Source organism: Loxodonta africana, chromosome 1 (assembly GCF_030014295.1).
Source record: "Loxodonta africana isolate mLoxAfr1 chromosome 1, mLoxAfr1.hap2, whole genome shotgun sequence".
Lineage (NCBI taxonomy): Eukaryota > Metazoa > Chordata > Mammalia > Proboscidea > Elephantidae > Loxodonta > Loxodonta africana.
In genome coordinates, this window is record NC_087342.1 from 80,056,615 (window position 1) to 80,074,812 (window position 18,198).

The 18,198-nt window shown below is 40.2% G+C and overlaps 1 non-coding gene across 1 annotated transcript; it reads right to left on the minus strand.

The window, feature by feature from the left end:
- Nucleotides 1-2,304: 2,304 nt before the first annotated feature.
- On the minus strand, nt 2,305-2,378 carry TRNAT-UGU (transfer RNA threonine (anticodon UGU)). The gene has a single exon. It is a non-coding gene; the product is annotated as a tRNA-Thr (tRNA).
- Between the last annotated feature and the right edge of the window lie 15,820 nt (nt 2,379-18,198).

Sequence of the window (18,198 nt, forward strand, 5' to 3'; positions counted from 1 at the left end):
AGGCACCCCTACCCTTTGCCATCCAGTCGATTCCAACTCATAATGACCCTATAGGACAGAGAGTACTCCCTCATAGGGTTTCTGAAGAGTGTCTGGTGGATTCAAACTCCTAGCTGTTGGTCAGCTGTTGATGGTTTTAAACCACCAGTCTTTCAGTTAATAGCCAAGCACTTAACTTTTTGTAACAGCCAGGAACTCCTATATGCCACTGTTGTTATTAGTTGTTGTTAGGTGCCATTGAGTCAGTTCCTACTCTTAGTGACCCTATGTGCAACAGAAAGAAACACTCCCTGCACCTGTGCCATCCTCATAATCATTGTTACACCTCAGCCCATAGTTGCAGGCACTGTGTCAATCTGTCTTATTGCAAGTCTTCCTCTCTTTCACTGGCCCTCTGCTTTATCAAGCATGATGTCTGTCATGGATTGAATAATGTCCCCCCCAAAATGTGTGTATCAACTTGGTTAGACCATGATTCCCATCACTGTCTGGTTGTCCTTCATTCTGTGATTGCAATTTTACGTTAAGAGGCTTAGGATGGGATTGTAACACCACCCTTACTCAGGTCACCTCCCTGATCCAGTGTAAAGGAAGTTTCCCTGGGGTGTGGCCTGCACCACCTTTTATCTCTCAAGAGATAAAAGGAAAGGGAAGCTAGCAGAGAGTTGGGGACCTCATACCACCAAGAAAACAGCACCAGGAGCAAAGTGCATCCTGTGCCTGAGAGTCTCCTTGACCAGGGAAAGATTGAGGACAAAGACCTTCCCCTAGAGCTGACAGGGAGAGAAAGCTTTCCCCTGGAGCTGATGCCCTAAATTTGGACTTCTAGCCTACTAGACTGTGAGAAAATAAATTCTCCTTTGTTAAGAGCATCCACTTGGGGTATTTCTGTTATAGCAGCACTGGATAACTAAGACAGAATTTGTCTTTCTCTAGGGACTGGTCACTCCTGATAACATGTCCAAAGTACATGAAATGAAGTCTTGCCATCTTTGCTTCTAAGGAGCATTCTGGCTGTACTTCTTCCAGGACAGATTTATTCATTCTTCTGGCAGTCAATGGTATCTTCAATATTCTTCACCAACACCATAATTCAAAGGTGTCAATTCTTCTTCAGTCTTCCTTATTCATTGTCCAGCTTTAGCATGCATATGAAAAAAAAAAAATCCTGTGGAGCATGTCTACTCTGGCCTATAGGGCCACTGTCAGTCAGAATCCACTGGACTGCAACAGGTTTAATCTTTATGGAAGCCAACTGCCACATCTTTCTTTCCTAGAGTGGCTGGCAAGTTCCAATCACTGACCTTTTGGTTAGAAGCTGAGCACTTACCACTGTGCCACCACAGCTCCTTTCAGGATGTCACCAGGGCCATGTTTTTGCAGAGGTTCTAGGGGAAGACTCCGTCTTGTCTCCTCCAGGTTTTGGTAGCCCCAGGTATTCTTGGCTTAAGCCTGCAGCATAACTCCATGGCCATTTTCCTCTGTGTCTCTGTGTCTTTTCTCCTATTTTATAAGGATATCACTCAGAAGGGATTAGAGCCCACCCTAATCAAGTATGAGGTCGTGTTGATTTAACTAGTAACATCTTCAAAGACCCTACCTCCAAACAAGATGACATTCACAGATACTGGGGGTTAGAACTTCAATGTATCTTTTTGGGGGGACTCACAAATGAGTCCATAACACAGATGTACGTATATACCATAGATTATTCAATCAGCCTCAGTTAATTGACATGTGGGTTATTTTGTCTTTTTCTATTATAAAGTTTAAACAGATGAGCCACATTACTGTTTCGTTTTGTATTTTTACCCAGGTGTTTGGAATTGATTGCTAACAAAGATTTGCTGGATGGGAGGATAAATGCAAATAATGTTTTGCTAGCTACAGCTGTGCGCATTCTGAATCTGTGCATATCTCATACCGGAAGCTCAATAAATATTTTTTGGAGAGAAAGAACTGGCATAATTTAATGCGAAAACTTACATGAAGAGTTATTTAGGGCATTTCACTTTTCCTTTGGAAGTGGGAATTCTGCAGCCACAACTGCTTGGGATTAATAGAATCAGAATTTGGAGTACAGTAAGCACAGTAGGGAAACCCTGGGGGGGTAGTGGTTAAGAGCCAGAGCTGCTAACCAAAATCTAGGTAGAATCCACCAGACGCTCCTTGGAAACCCTATGTGGCAGTTCTACTCTGTCATTTGAGGTCGCTGTGAGTGGGAATTGACTAGATGGCAACGGGTTTGGTTTTTTGGTTTGGGGTTAGAGAGGAGATTGGTTTGCAGTGCAGCGGAAAATGTCAAGGCCCTACTGGGATTTGAACCCAGGATCTCCTGTTTACAAGACAGGCACTTTAACCAGCTAAGCCATAGAGCCCACACAGGTGCCTGGGTTAGTACTCGTTCTGTCCTGTCGGATTACTCTTGCTACAAAGTCCACACGATCAAATGCAGTTTACAGTGAGAAAACGGGCAAACTCCAGGAAGAGGCTTTTGCTTACTCATATGTACTGTAGAACTAATAAAGCAGGAAAAGATTCGGGCAGCTGCAGTATCTGGGCCAATAATTCTTTATTTAGTGCAAGGATAAAACTCAGTAACTAAGTCGAGGCTGCCCAGTCGTTCTAAATGGGATAAAGTTTTCTAAAACCAACCTTTGCTGTTACGCCTCATCTTATATAACTTAGATTCTTCTTTCGAATTGCCCAAGTGAGGATCTCTACCAAACGAACTCCACTGAGAGACTCAGACCACCTGTTTTCACATTACTGGGACTCATAGCAAGCAGTGGTTTAGAGGGGAGGGAACCGGAGAGAACAATGCCAAGTCGAGCACTGTAAAGACTCTAATCATACCACTAGAGGTGTAGAGTCTCTTGGGGGAAAGGGGGAGACGAAGTGAGGTCGGCTGGCCACACGGAGTCCCCGAATCCGGGCAGAGTCCTCCTAAGGTGAAGAGCTTTGTGGCTCCAGCGAAATCCCGCTGTACCCCCTATTCACTCAAGACTGGTTTCTAGCTTGGTAGGTCATCGACTCACAAAGAAAGTAACCTCTTCTCGTCTCTAACCCGGCCCTTGCACCCTGCGGCCACCCCAGATCTCCCCCTTCCCCCACCTCTCGTCGCATTCCTGCCCTCCGGGGTTGCTCAGAGGGCTGGGCCCCCTGGCTGTGAAGCTGAACGCAGCTCTGCCCGGCCGAGAAGGTCCCGCGTGGGACTGTAGAGGGACCGTGGGAATCGGGATGAGGCAGCAGGTATGACACGCTGGGACTGAAATGACTGATGGGATGAGAGAGAGGCTGGGCAGGGGAGGGGAGACCCAGGGACCCCACCCAGACAGTGTTGGTAAGATGAAAGCAGCCAGGAGGCGTCATCTCAGGGCACCGGGAAGACGCCGAGGCATGATTCAAATGCGAAAGGATCCCTGCTCTGAGGTTTAGGAATCAAGGCCATCAGCACAGTCAGTGAAAGTGGAAGATCTGTTGCACAACGAGGAAACTCTCAGGCACGCACACCTATGCACAAAACACACACTCACACACCACCCAGACTCGATTTCCAGGTGGTTGGGGCGGGAGCTTCTCTGTTCGCTGGTTGTGGACATAAAGAATAACTTCCCGCTGCGCATCCCTGACCCCCAGACTCAGCTGATAAGAGACTTCGCCTGGTCACTGTCCTGGAGCTGCGTCCTCCCTTGCCTGTGCGTGTGCTTGTGCGTGTGTGTGTGTGTGTGTTTAATAATTTTCTCAGGATTTTTTTTTTCTCTTCTAGAGTTTAATAGATTTTATTCTTTGGCAGTCTTCAGACTTTATGATATTTGGGTATCATGAAGAGATAGCAAAGGAGGTAAACTTAGGTCTCCAGTGTCCCTACTTGATGAATCAAAAACCAAACTCATTGCTGCCGAAGAAGCATAAAAGTCTCATCCCTGAGACTTCCTGCAACATTCCTAGTCCCCCAGTTCCTCCTTGCACAGGCAAACACAGTTTCTTGGGTATCCTCTTGTGGATGATACCTGCTCCACTTTTTTATGCAAATAGGGATATTCCAAACACATTCCACTACATCTTAGTTTTTCACTTCATATATGTTGTAGCGATTTCCAAATCAATACAGAAAGAGCTTCTTGCTCCTTTCCTAAAAAGGAAAAAACAAACAAACAAACAAAAAACAACTCACCAGTGTTGTGTTGATTACACCCATATTGACCCTACAGAGCAGAGTAAAACTGCCCTGTAGGGTTTCCAAGCATTGGCTGGTGGATTTCAACTGCTGACAATTTTTAGTTAGCAGCCAAACTCTTAACCACTCTGCCACCAGGGACCCCTTCTTTGCTTGGCAGCATAGAATTCCACAGCATGGATATATCATAATATATAACTGCCCATACAAACAATGCTGCACTAATACTGCCTATCTGATGTTTCAAATGGTGTGAATACTTTGCATACATGCAAATGCTGAAGCAGTGTATGTGACATGCAGTGGTGATTCTCATTGCTCTTACTTAATAAACATTCCACCAGCATGCCACAATGGTCTGGTTTGTCATACTGTTGCAACCACTTTTTATTGTAATGAAATAATGACAATGACAGTAATAACAAACCCATTGTCTTCTAGTCGATTCTGAGTCATGGTGAGTCCATGTGTTACAGAGTAGAACTGCTCCACAGGGTTTTCTTGGTTGTAATCTTCACAGAGGCCGATTGCAAGGCCTTTCTTCCACAGTCATTTTTCCCACATGTTTTAAATCCTACTCTCAGGCAGTAATCAACCAGGCAAGACTAGATTATGTTAAAGAGGATTAGGGTGGAATACAAAACCCTTACTGAGGTCACAGCCCTCATCGGATGTAAGGGGGGTTTCCCTGGAGTGTGGCCTGCGTAATGTATTATCTTACAAGAGATAAAAGGGGACAGAAGCAAGCAGAGAGATAGGAACCTCAAACCACCAAGAAAGAAGGCCTGGCAGCACAGCATGTCCTTTACACCCCAGGTGCTTGAGTTGAGAAGCTCCTACACTGGGGGAAGATTGGTAACAAAGACCTTCTTCCAGAGCCTGCAGAGAAGGAAGGCCTTCCTGGGAACTGGCACCCTGAATTCAGACTTCTAGCCTCCTAGAATGTGAGAGAATAAATTTCTGTTTGTTAAAGCCAACCACTTGTGGTATTTCTGCTATAGCAGAACTAGATAACTAAGATAGGTGGCAACTCATGTCAGTAGAAATTGGTGAATTATTTGATAAATGATGTTAGGCTATCTGGGTGGCCATCTAGGAAAATAAAAGCTTACTTCAATATATCACCTGTAATACTTAATCAAATTCAAATAGATATAAAATTTGAAAGTAAAAAAAGTGAAAAATAAAACCAAATATAATTACTGGAAATGCCAAGGCAGAAAGTTTTCATACCTTTGGAGGTAGAAAACCAATTTTTTACACAAAACTTAGAAACAATGAAAATTTGACATAATTCACTACATTAAAAAATTTCTTCCTGAACACACTTCCATTCTCTTAAAAAAAACAAAAAAGATGAGACAAAACAACAACCAAAAATGCAAACAAACAAAAAAATACATAAGCAAAGTGGAAACAAAAAAAGAACAAACTATGCAGAAAATATTTGTTATTTTCCTAACATGTAATATGCAACAGAGTAGGTTTGAAAAATATGAAGTGTGGGAAAAAGTAATAGATTTCTATTGGCTTATCTGTCCCTGGGTGGTGCAGTTTATTGGCTGGGCTGGTAACTGGAAGATTGGAAGTTGGAGTCCACCCGTAGGCATCTCAGAAGAAAAGCCTGGTAACTACTTCTGAAAAATCAGCCACCGAAAACCCTAGGGAGCACAGTTCTACTCTGACACACAGGGAGTCTCCATGAGTCACAGTTGACTCCATGGCAACTGGTTATTGGCTAGTTTATGCAAATAGTATTCCTTGCAGGTAACCCCATAATATAGTTGCCTGGGTAGGCAGAATCCTGTGCAGGTGGAATGCGGAGGGGAGGTGGTGGAAGGGAAATATTTTCGCTGTATATAAACCATTATGTTTTTGTAATTTAGAAATATGTGAGTTATGTTTATTTTAATATAAACATTTTTTAATCTGTCCCTTGGACATGAAAGGCTGTGCTGAGATATAAAGGTTAGACAGAAATGATTGCAGTATAGTTTTTATAACAACACTGTAATTGATCTTAGCCTATTATTACAGAGGTAAATACCTTCCTTATATTATCTATAGCCTCTCTTCTGCTATATAGACTCAGGGAGCTACTCCAACTGAGAAAACAGAGCTGGCAACAGTATTGAACCCACATCCCCACAGAGACTAGAGCCTCAATCCAGAGGCCTTAGACCACTGGGCTACATTACCCCACATGCCCTTGGGTTTTAAATTGTAATGTTTTCAAGGAAACAATAATGTTTTCCAACACGGTTATTCTTTTCCTAGAACAGTTCCACAATCTAGCTGTCCAAAACACTGATTAATAACAACTAAAATTTATTAGGAACTTATTATATGCCATGCCCTGTCCTTACAGTTACTGTCATTCAGTCCTCCTAACCGCCTCAAAAGACAGGTACTTTTACTATGATCTCCATTTTCCTGATGGAGAATATGAGGTACAGAGATGATAAGTAACTTGCTGGATGTCACCCAACCTTGATGTTTAAGCCACTAGAGGAAAACTATACTCTGTTGTATATTTATTTACTGAAGGGTAAAATCCTGAAATGATTTTGTCCAGGAAGTCAGAGCAACAGCAAACTTGTATATGAGGTAGCACCAATTCCTTTTGGGGCATAAAAAGCCAAGACCAGTTGCCTCCAAGGGGATTCCGAGTCATAGCGACCCTACAGCACAGAGTAGAACTGCCCCATAGGGCTTCCAAAGAGCGACTGGTGGGTTTCAGCTACCCATTCTTGGGTTAGCAGCCGAGCTCTCAAGCATTGCGCCACCAGGGCTCCCGTGGTGGTGTATAAACAACACCAACAAAAAAACCAAACCCGTTGCCATGGAGTCGGTTGCAACTCCTAAAGACCCCATAGGACAGGGTAGAACTGCCCCACAGAGTTTCCACGGAGCACCTAGTGACTTCAAACCGCAGGCATTTTTTAACTGTCAGCGGTAGCACTTAACCACTACACTACAAGGGTTTCCGTAGCGGTGTATGATATATAAAATCCTATTTTTTTCTGAAATTTCATTGACACTTGAAATCATTCCAATTGAGATGTTTTCTACTAGGCATTTGGAGATATGTCTTCTTAGCTCAATAGGCAGTGTGTCAGTCTCATAATCTAAAGGTTGTGAGTTTGAGCCTCAGAGAGCACAGAATATATACATATACATAGACTCTTCTACATACACTCTCTTGAAAAAGAAACATGTTAGTAGGGAAAATTATATCACTGATCATGTTTTTGATGTGATTATAAGTGGGGCTGTATTCTCTGTGACTTTTAACACTCTGCCAAGGCATACTTCAAGAGCTTTATCAATTTCCTTTGGTAGCAAGACAGTTTTTCAATACATTCAATACAGTTTTTCAATACATTTTCAATACAATGTTTTTTAATACATTCAGTACAATCTAATACCAAATTCTGAATTAGTTGCCTATTACTAATGTAGCAAATTGGCACAAATATAATGGCTTAGAAGACATAATTTGTCCTCTTACACTTCTGGAGGTCAGCAGTCTGAAATGAGCTCTATGGGACTAATCTCATTTCTGACTCTGGCACTCCTGTCTCCCTCTTACAATGACCTTGTGATTACATAGGGTCCACCCAGAAAAAAATTCCATTGCAATGTACTTCATGTAATCAAATCTGCAAAGTCCCTTTTGCCATGTAAAATAACACACTCAGAGATTTTGTATATTAGGACACGGGTGTATTGCGGGGCGGGGGGGGGCATTATTATACCTACGACAGGCTGTCCTCTTGTCTCCAAAGGCTCATATCTGTCCCACATGCAAAAACATCCACTTCCTCCCAACATCCCCCAAATCTCAACCCATTACAGCATCAACTCAAAGACCAAACTTCTCATCTAAATCTCATCAGCTTAAAGTTCCTTATCATCTAAGCCCTCTAAATTAGGTATGGGTGAGGCTCTGGATATAATCCAACCTGAGATACAATTCTCCTCTATCTGTGAATCTGTGAAATTTAAAAAACAAGTTATCTGCTGCCCAAAATACAATGGTGGGAGAGGCATAGGTTAACCGTTATAGACTCCAATTGAAGGGATGAAATTGAAATGAATAAAAGGAGTTACTGGTCCCAAGAAATGTCTAAATCTAGCTAGCCAAACAACATTAGGTTTCAAGGTCTGGAATTAATGCTCTGTGGTTTCTGCCTCTGCCTCTGGCTAGCGGCTCTGCAGTAGGAGTCACCTCTCCAATTCATCCTTCCATTTCAAGAAGGGTAGCATGTGCTTTTACCAACTTCTGCAGTCTGAAGTTGATCAAATATGCAATCAAAATGCATTGATAATTAATGGAGATTGGAAAGCAAAAGTTGGAAATGAAGAAGGATCAGTAGTTGGAACATATAGCCTTGGTGATAGAAACAACTTCGGAGATCACATAATATAGAATTTTGGAAGATCAACAATTTATTCATTGCAAATATCTTTTTCAATGATATAAACCATTACTATACACATGGATTTCTTCAAATAGAATACACAGGAATATAATCAACTGCATAAGTGTAAAGAGATGATGGAAGTGCTCAATATCAAAAATCAGAACTAGGTCAGGGGCCGACTGCAGAAAAGTCCATCAACTACTCGTACTTAAGTTCACGTTGAAGCTGAAGAAAATTAAAACAAGTCCATGCGAGCCAAAGTACGACCTTGAGTATATCCCATCTGAATTTAGAGGCCATCTCAAGAATGAGTTTGATGCATTGAACATTAATGACCAAAGAAGACCAGACAAGTTGTGGAATGACATCAAGGATATCATACATGAAGAAAGCAAGAGGTCATTAAAAAGACAGGAAAGAAAGACCAAAATGGATGTAAGAAGAGACTCTGAAACTTGCTCTTGAACATAAACTAGCTAAAGGGAATGGAAGAAATGATGAAGTAAAAGCGCTGAGCAGGAGATTTGAAAGAGTGGCTCCAGAAGACAAAGTAAAGTATTATAATAAAGTATTTCTAACTCCAGACTTGGAGTGAGGAAATGAAAAGGGAAGAATATTTTTGGCATTTATCAAGCTGAAAAAACTGAAGAAAAAAATTAAAGCCTTGAGTTACAATTTTGAAGGATTATATTTTTTTATATGGCATAGTGGTTAAGAGCTAGTACTGCTAACCAAAAGGTCAGCAGTTTGAATCCACCAGGTGCTCCTTGGAAACTCTATGGGGCAGTTCTACTCTGTCCTATAGGGTCACTATGAGTTGGAATCGACTCAATGGCAGTGTTTTTTTTTTTTTTATTAATATAGGCAAAATATTGAATGATGCAGGAAGCATCAAAAGAAGATGGAAGGAACACACAGAGTCACTGTACCAAAAAGAATTGGTTGATGTTCAGCACTTTCAAGAGTTAGCATAAGATCAAGAACCTATGAGGTTGAAGGAAGAAGTCCAAGCTGCACTGAAGGCAAAACCAAAAAAACCAAACCCATTGCCATCGAGTCAATTCTGACTCATAGTGACCCTATAGAATAGAGTAGAACTGCCCCACAGGGTTTCCAAGAAGTGGGTGGTGGATTCAAGCTGTGGGCCTTTTGCTTGACAGCTGATCTCTTACTAAAGGCATTGGTGAAAAACAAAGCTGCAGGAATTGTTGGAATACCAATGGAGATGTTTAAACAAATTGTTGCAACGCTGGAAGTTCACTTACCTATGCCAAGAAATTTGAAAGGCAGCTACTTGGCCAACCAATTTGAAGAGATTCATATTTGTGCCCATTCCAAAGGAAGGTGATTCAACAGTATGCAGAAATTAGTGAACAATATCATCAATATCACATGCAAATAAAATTTTACAAAGATAATTAAAAAATGGTTCACAATAGTACATCGACAGGAGGATGCCAGAAATTCAAGCCAGATTCAAAACAAGACATGTGATGAAGGATATCATTGCTGATGCCAGATGGATCTTGGCTGAAATTGGAGAATACCGGAAGATGTTTACCTGTGTTTAGTTGACTATGCAAAGGCATTAGATTGTGTGGTTCATAACAAATTATGGATAACATTGTGAAGAATGAGGATTCCAAAACACTTGGTTGTGCTTATGTGGAACCTGTACATAGATCAAGAGGCATTTGTTCCAACAGAAGGGAATACTATGTGCTTTAAAATCAGGAAAAGTTTGTATGAGGATTGTATCCTTACACCGTACTCATGCAATCTGTATACTGGGCAAATAATCTGAAAAGCTGGACTATGTGGAGAAGAACACAGCATCAGGTCTGGGGGAAGACTCATTAACAACCTGCAGTATGCAAATGACACAACTTTGCTGAAAGTGAAGAGGACTTGAAGCACTTACTGATGAAGATCAAAGACTATAATGTTCAGTATAGATTACAGCTCCATACAAACAAAACAAAAATCCTCACAACTGGATCAATAAGCAACATCATGATAAATGGAGAAAATACTGAAATTGTTAAGAATTTCATTTTTCTTGAATCCCCAGTCAACACCCATGGAAGCAGCATTCAAGAAATCAAAGACAATTGCTTTGGGTAAATCTGCTGCAAAGGACCTCTTTAAAGCGTTGAAAAGCAAAGATGTCACCTTGAAGAGTAAGGTATGCCTGACCAAAGCCATGGTGTCCCCAGTCCTAGTGATGCTTAATCTCAAGGCTGCTGGACCATCCTGCTTCTACACTCAACACAGCTCTTACAATACCCATGGAAACTGGGAAACCCCTGCTGGTGCAATTTCCTCATTTATTCCAGACAGGCCAATTCTGAAAGATGAGGTGTCATCCAGACAGCATTTCTTTTTTATTTTCTGTTCTTTATTTCCACTCATGCCCGAGGCCTGTTTTCAGATCACAACTCTCTGGAACATACACTAGTTGTTTTTTTGGCTTCTGTAAACCATTTACCCTTGTTTCCCACATTCAAATTAGAGTTACAATTAAGTAATATTAATTTTGCTTCCCTCTTTAGCTAGTAGAGTCCTTGGGTGGTGCAAACTGCTAACACATTGGTCTAATAACTAAAGGATTGGAGGTTAGAGTCCACCCAGAAGCCCAGGGAAAAAAGGATGGGCCATCTACATCTGAAAAAAAAAATCGGCCATTGTAAGCCCTACAGAGCATAATTGTACTCTGACACACATGGGGTCACGGTTCGTCATAATCAGCTGGAAAGTAACTTTTTTTTTTTTTAAATTGTACCAGATGATGGTAAAATATAACTACAGAAAGCAGACTTGACTAAGATTAATATTTTTTTTGAAAAAACAAATTATATAAACAAACAATAATGTTTCCTCAGATTTATATATTCTCTTGGGTTCTAGGTGTCAAACCAATCTTGCTATATCCTTAGCTACAACACAGTTCTACTATTTGACTATTAAGTGGCCAGCACCACAATCCACTCACCCAACCCCTGAAAATGTTTTTACTTTATTTAATAAAAGGAGTCCAATATCCTGGCACAGTCAAATTGATACAAAAATTTCTAATGCTCATGGACAGGTGAGATACACAGTTTTTAGAATACACTGATCTGCAGGCCACAATTTGAACAGCACTAACGAAGAGACAGGATGTACTAGAAGTGAGAAGATATCCAAGGAAAATCTTTCTTCCACCTTCTTTCTTTTTGTTTAAATTGAGGCTTAGTTCACAGAGTAAAATGCATATAACTTAATTATTCAGCATGATGAGTTATTACATATGTGTATCTCATGTTACAAACATTCAGACCAAGAATTTTTCATCTCTCAGAACTTCCTTGACTTATCCCAATCAACTCTAATCTTCAGAATTCTGCCACCAATTTCCTGTGTTTTCAAATACTATTAATGGAATCATAGGATATGTGTTCATTTGAGTATGGATTCTATCACTCAGTATGTTTTTCATTAGATACATCCATATTGTTTCTAGTTCTTTTTTTATGGCTGTCATATTCCATTGTATTAATACTGTACATCACGCTTTTTTCATTAATTTGTTGTTTTGTACATATGATACAACTAATGCTACTACGAACATTTTTATACGAATTTTTCAAAGGCAATAAGTGTGTATTTTTCTTGGGTCTAAATATAGCTGTGGTGTTTCGGGTTATATATATGTGTATTGTTTTAGGCAATATTTCTAAATAGTGTACAAGTGTGGATGTGTCGGTTGACAGTCTCATCAGCAACCTATGAAAGTCTCAGTTGTTTCATATCATCAGCAGCACTTGATATTTTCAATACTTTTAAGCAATTTTGGTGAAGGGGATTATTATTTCATTGTGTTTCTAATTTGTGCTTTCCTCATAGTTAATAATGTCCAACTCTTGCACCCACCAGACCAGCAACATGATTGGCTCTGAGAGGCACAGGTGGTTTTCAGAAAAAAGGGCAGTAAAAGCCATGTTGATCAGACAAGGCATTATTAGGGAACTTATACACAGAGGATGACACAAAGATTCTTGCGACGGACAGCAAAGCATCGAATGTCACCCAGGTCGTGGTCCATGCAGGGCAGTGTGAGGTGTGGGGTTATATACCTTGTCCTTATGTGCAAGGACTGGTACAGGAGGACCATGAAAAAATGTGTCTAATCTCTGATGAATGGGATTGTTCTTGCACTAGTTAATGAGTTCAAGTTGATGTTACCATGAAGTCAGGTGTTTGGTGTGTTTTATCATTGTCCAGGTTAGTGCTCAGTCAGGTATTCTGTTTTTTCCCCAAAGTCCTTTGCAGCAGGACACATCTTATATTGTTTGTGGCTCTCATACTAGTACCTTCTAAAATTACATATTGGGCAATTCAGTATACTCTTTTGTGAAGTACATGTTCAATTTTTGCTCTTTCTGTTTTTTTGTTTTTTTTTTTCGGTCTTTTTCTTATTGTTTTGTAGGATTTCCCCATATATTCCACATAAGGCTCATTTATCAAATATAATTATTGAAATATCTTCTCTTAGACTGTCAAACTGCCCCCCCCCTTGTTTTTAAGAGAAAGAGCTTGAAAACTTTGTAAGAAGAGACAAAAAGAAAGGGTGTAAAAAGAGAGGAGAAGTTGAAAATACAAAAGTTCCATCATAGACTTTTCCTGATCATTGTGAAGAAATTTCCTCATGTGGTTTACTGAGGACGGAATTTCAGAGAGGGCTTATGGGATGAAATGTCCTAGTAGAAGAAACATCGTTATTTGGTCTGCAATCCCCTTACATATTTCTTGGTGTAGCACTGTAAGAGACTTCTAGTCTCCTAAACTGTGGGAGAATAAATTTCTCTTTGTTACAGCCATATATTTGTGGTATTTCTGTTATAGCAGCACTAGTTAGCTAAGACAACTGCACTCTGCCAAAGGTGGAAAACTTGCAAGACCAAGTAAAACAAGGCAATCTCATCAAGTTGTGGCTTTCATGCTTTCACTCTACACCAATTCAATAGAGAATTAAGTTACATTAATCTCTACATCATTTCTCACTACAATTTTCACTGATTTTTTTTAAATTCCAAGCTCTCAAGGAGATGGTTTATGCAATTGTGGGGGCTCAAAAGTCCCAAATCCATGGGTCTGGCAGCAGGCTGATGATCTCTGCTGGCTCTTGGTTTTGCAAGGGCAAAGTGAATCCAAAATCGGCAGACCAGGTGGTAGAATGGGGAACCCTCCTGGCTCATGGGTTAGGAGGGGCTGGTGAATTCAAGAATTCTAGGTCAGGTGGCAGGCTAGACTTTTGCAGGCTTATGACCCATGAACCAGAGATTGGTGTTGATAAGAGTGCAGGGTGAAGACAGAGAGAGCTTTGCCAGAACATCCTTTTATATACCGAACAGACCACATCCCCAAAGAAATTCTTCTTTCAACTGATTTGTTGCTCACATCAGATCCCAAAATGGAAGGTAATTACATTATGGGAGAGCACATGACAAATCACTGAGAATTATAGCCTAGCTAAGTTAACACATAACATTAATCATTATAGTACCAATTAAAAGACAGACTATGAGGGTGGATTAAAAAAAAAAAAGACCCAACTACATGTTGTTTAAAAGAAACCCACTTTTAATATAAAGACAATGATAGACTGAAATTAAAGAGATTGAAAAAGATATATCATGCTAACACTAATCAAAAGAAAGCAGCTAGAGCTGCCACGTTAATTTCAGACAAGTCAGATTTCAGAACAAGGAAAATTATAAAAAATACAAAAGGGCATTACATAATGATTAAGGGGCCAATTCTCCAAGAAGACATAACGATCCTGAATGTGTATGCACCTAACAGCAGAGCATTAAAATATATGAGGGAAACTCATATCTGGTAAGGACTTGTGTCCAAGTTGCTTTCTGCAGCACATGGGGTCGTTATAACTTGCAGTCAACTCGATGGCAACTGCTGGTGGTGGTGGATCCAAGATACACAAAGAACTCTTAAAACTCAGTAATAAAAACAGAAAAAATCCAATTAAGAAGTGGGTAATATGTCTGAACAGATACCTCAGCAAATAAGATACACAGATGACATGTGCCATTAAAACCAACAACAACAACATCCAGTTGCCCCATGAGTAGAATTGTGCTTCATAGGGTTTTTAATGGCAGTAGGTCATGAGGTCTTTCTTCTAAGTTACCTCAGGGTGGAGCCAAACCACCAGTCTCTCAGTAGCCAAGCACTTAGTGCTTTGCATGACCCAGGGAATCTTATATGCCACTAGGGAATTACAATTTAAAACAACCATGTGATACTGTCTTAGGCTGGATTCTCTATAGAAGCAAAACCAATGAAGCATCTAGCTATTTATCATCTATCTGTCTGTCTGTCTGTCTATCAATCTATCTATAGAGAGAGATAGAGAAAGAGAGGGGAAAGAGAGACTGGGAAGTCTCAAGTCCGTGGGTGGGTCAGGCTGGAGGCTTCTCCTGACTCACTAGCTGCAGGGACTGGCAAACCCAAGATTAGCAGGTCAGCTGCTAGCTCAAGTCCCAAGAACCGGAGGTCAGATAAACAGGAGCCAGCTGCAGAATACATAGCCAGCAAAAGCCCATAAGCCTTGTTACAACCTGAAGGAAACTCCCTTACAACTGATTGGGTATTCACAGCAGATCCCATTATGGAAATGATCACATTATACCATGTCTAATTCTGGAGGTGATTACATCATTATTCAACTGCCAGACTACTTCATAACTGCCACACCACTGAGAATCACGGCCCAGTCAGTTTAACACTCAAACTTAACTACCACAGATGCCATTACACACGTATTAGAATGGCTAAAATCCTAAATACTGATAACACCACATGCTGGCAAGGATATAGTGCAACAGGAACTTTCATTCATTTCTGGTGGAAATGCAAATTTAGTTTCTTACAAAGCTAAACATGGGCTTACAAATTCATATTTGTGTTGTTAGGTACAGTTAAGTCATTTCTGACTCAGTGACCCACGCACAACAGAAGGAAACACTTGCCGGTCCTATGCCATCCTCACAATCTTTATGTTTGAGGCCATTGTTGCAGCTACTGAGCCAATACATCTTGTCAAGGGCCTTCCTTTTTACCAGGCATGATGTCCTTCTGTTATCAAGACTGATCTCTCCTGATAACATGTCCAAAGTTCGTAAGATGAAGTCTCACCATCCTTCTTTCTAAGGAGCATTCTGGCTGTACTTCTTCCAAGACAGATTTGTTCATTCTCCTAGCAGTCCACGGTACATTTGTATAAAGCAAGTGCTTGTAGAGGAGTGGGTCTCTGGACAGAGGTAGAGTGAGCCCTGAAGAAAGCTCACTGTAATTTGAAGATCTGGAGCTCATTAAAGTTACGCATGGAAAACCAAGGGATAAGATTTGCCCCTAGAGTGACCTTGGACTCTGGAGTTCATTCTGATTACCATTGTCTTCCTGAGGTTTCTTAGAAGACCTAAGATGCAGCAATCCCCAGGTGAGATGATATGTATCTCTGCTGATTTCTGGCTCAATAAGAATCTTCTCCATTTTCACAGGAATCACTTGAAGTCCCCTTATAACTTGGGAGACTCGATTTTTCTAACAGAACTTGCATCCCTGCTGACCCACAAGGCAGCTCACCAGAGTAATCGAATGTGAGAGAAGTAAAGAGAAGCAAATGTCTCCTTGAAAGAGACCATTAGACAGATGTCAGACACAAAGATATGCAGTTACTTGAGTACAGGCAGAGCAATAGAAACCAAAAAACCAAACCCAGTGCTGTCGAGTCGATTCCGACTCATAGCGACCCTATAGGACAGAGTAGAACTGCCCCATAGAGTTTCCAAGGAGCACCTCGCGGATTCGAACTGCCAACCTTTTGGATAGAAGCCGTAGCACTTAACCACTACACCACCAGGGTTTTCAGAACAATAGAGTAGAGGTTAATTTGGCCCTGCGTCTTGTGAAGCACAATTAGGATAGTTTTGGGGTATCTGTGAAGTTATTGGTTGATACTGTGACTAGAAAAACCCGGATTCCAAATACACCATTGTAAATTCCAGATATGGGGGGATGCAGGGATGCATTCTTACTAAATCAAGTTGTACTTGAAAGTCTCAAAAGTGCATTTTATGTATTATTTGTGAGAAGGCCCAATGTACTGTGTAGAGCACTATTTGAACACCTCATAGGAGGCACTTTGGCAGAAATTCTTAAATTATAGAATTTTATGAGATATTAGAGTTGAACTTAGTAGAAGAAACATACATATGCTCCCTGTGTTCTATTCAGGAAATCCAAAACCTCTAAATTTTATATATAATACGTGTAGGTCCTGGGAAGAACAGACGCCAATCTGTTTTGGAAGATTCTCAAAAGCGAGTGTATGGAAAAATGTTTTGAAGATAAAGAGTTACATATTATGTTCTGCATTTTACAGACTGCATTTTCTTACATAATCTAGCATCTGTGTACAATCTTTGGCAGAAGAACCGTAATCATCACATCATGGGTTAGTTTCCAGAAGTTAAATCAGATCGCTCCTGTAATTCCTGTAAATCAAAATAGGAAGAGACCAGGTTAAAAAAAGAAGAAGAAGAAGAAAAATTACCAAGAAAGGCCTGGAATTGATGGAGAAGATAACGCATCTATACAAAGTAAAGAGAAAGGAACATAGTGACAACTTCTGATATGAAGTTTCTTGCAATTAGAGTAAGATTCACTAATATCTTGAAGAAAAGACATGAACACCCACTGAAATTTTTTTTGTGTGTGTGTGTGCTTTAGGTGAAACTTTATGCTCAAGTTAAATTTCTCACACAAAAATTTATATATGTATTTTTGGCCCTTTCTTCTTTTTGAATGTGTGCATTTATTGCTATAAATTGACGTCCGAGTGCTGCTTTAGCTGTGTCCCCAAGACTCTGATACGAAGTGTTTTCATTCTCATTTGATTCTATGAATTTATACCTTCCTTAATTTCTTCTATAATCTAATAGTTTTTGAACAAGGTGTTGTTCAGTTTCCATGTGTTTGATTTTTCCCTGTTTTTTTCTGTTATTGATTTCTAGTTTTATGGCTTTATGGTCAGATAAGATGCTTTGTAATATTTCGATGTTTTGGATTCTGTTAAGGCCTGCTATATAACTTGATATGTGGTCTATTCTGGAGAATGTTCCATGTGTGTCAGAAAAGAAAGTATACTTGCCTGCTGTTGGTTGGAGTGTCCTGTATACATCTATGAGGTCAAATTGGTTGATTGTGGCTTTTAGATCTTCTGTGTCCTTACTGAGCTTCTTTCTGGATGTTCTGTCCTTCACCAAAAGTGGTATGTTGAAGTCTCCTACTATTATTGTGGAGCTGTCTATCTCTCTTTTCAGTGGTGTCAGAGTTTGTTTTATGTATTTTGAAGGCCTGTCGTTGGGTGCGTAAATATTTAATACGGTAGTATCTTCTTGGTATATTGTCCCTTTAATCATTATATAGTATCCTTCCTTATTCTTTGTGGCGGATTTAACTTTAAAGTCTATTTTGTCAGAAATAAGTATGGCCAATTCTGTGCTTTCTTGATTGTTGTTTGCTAGA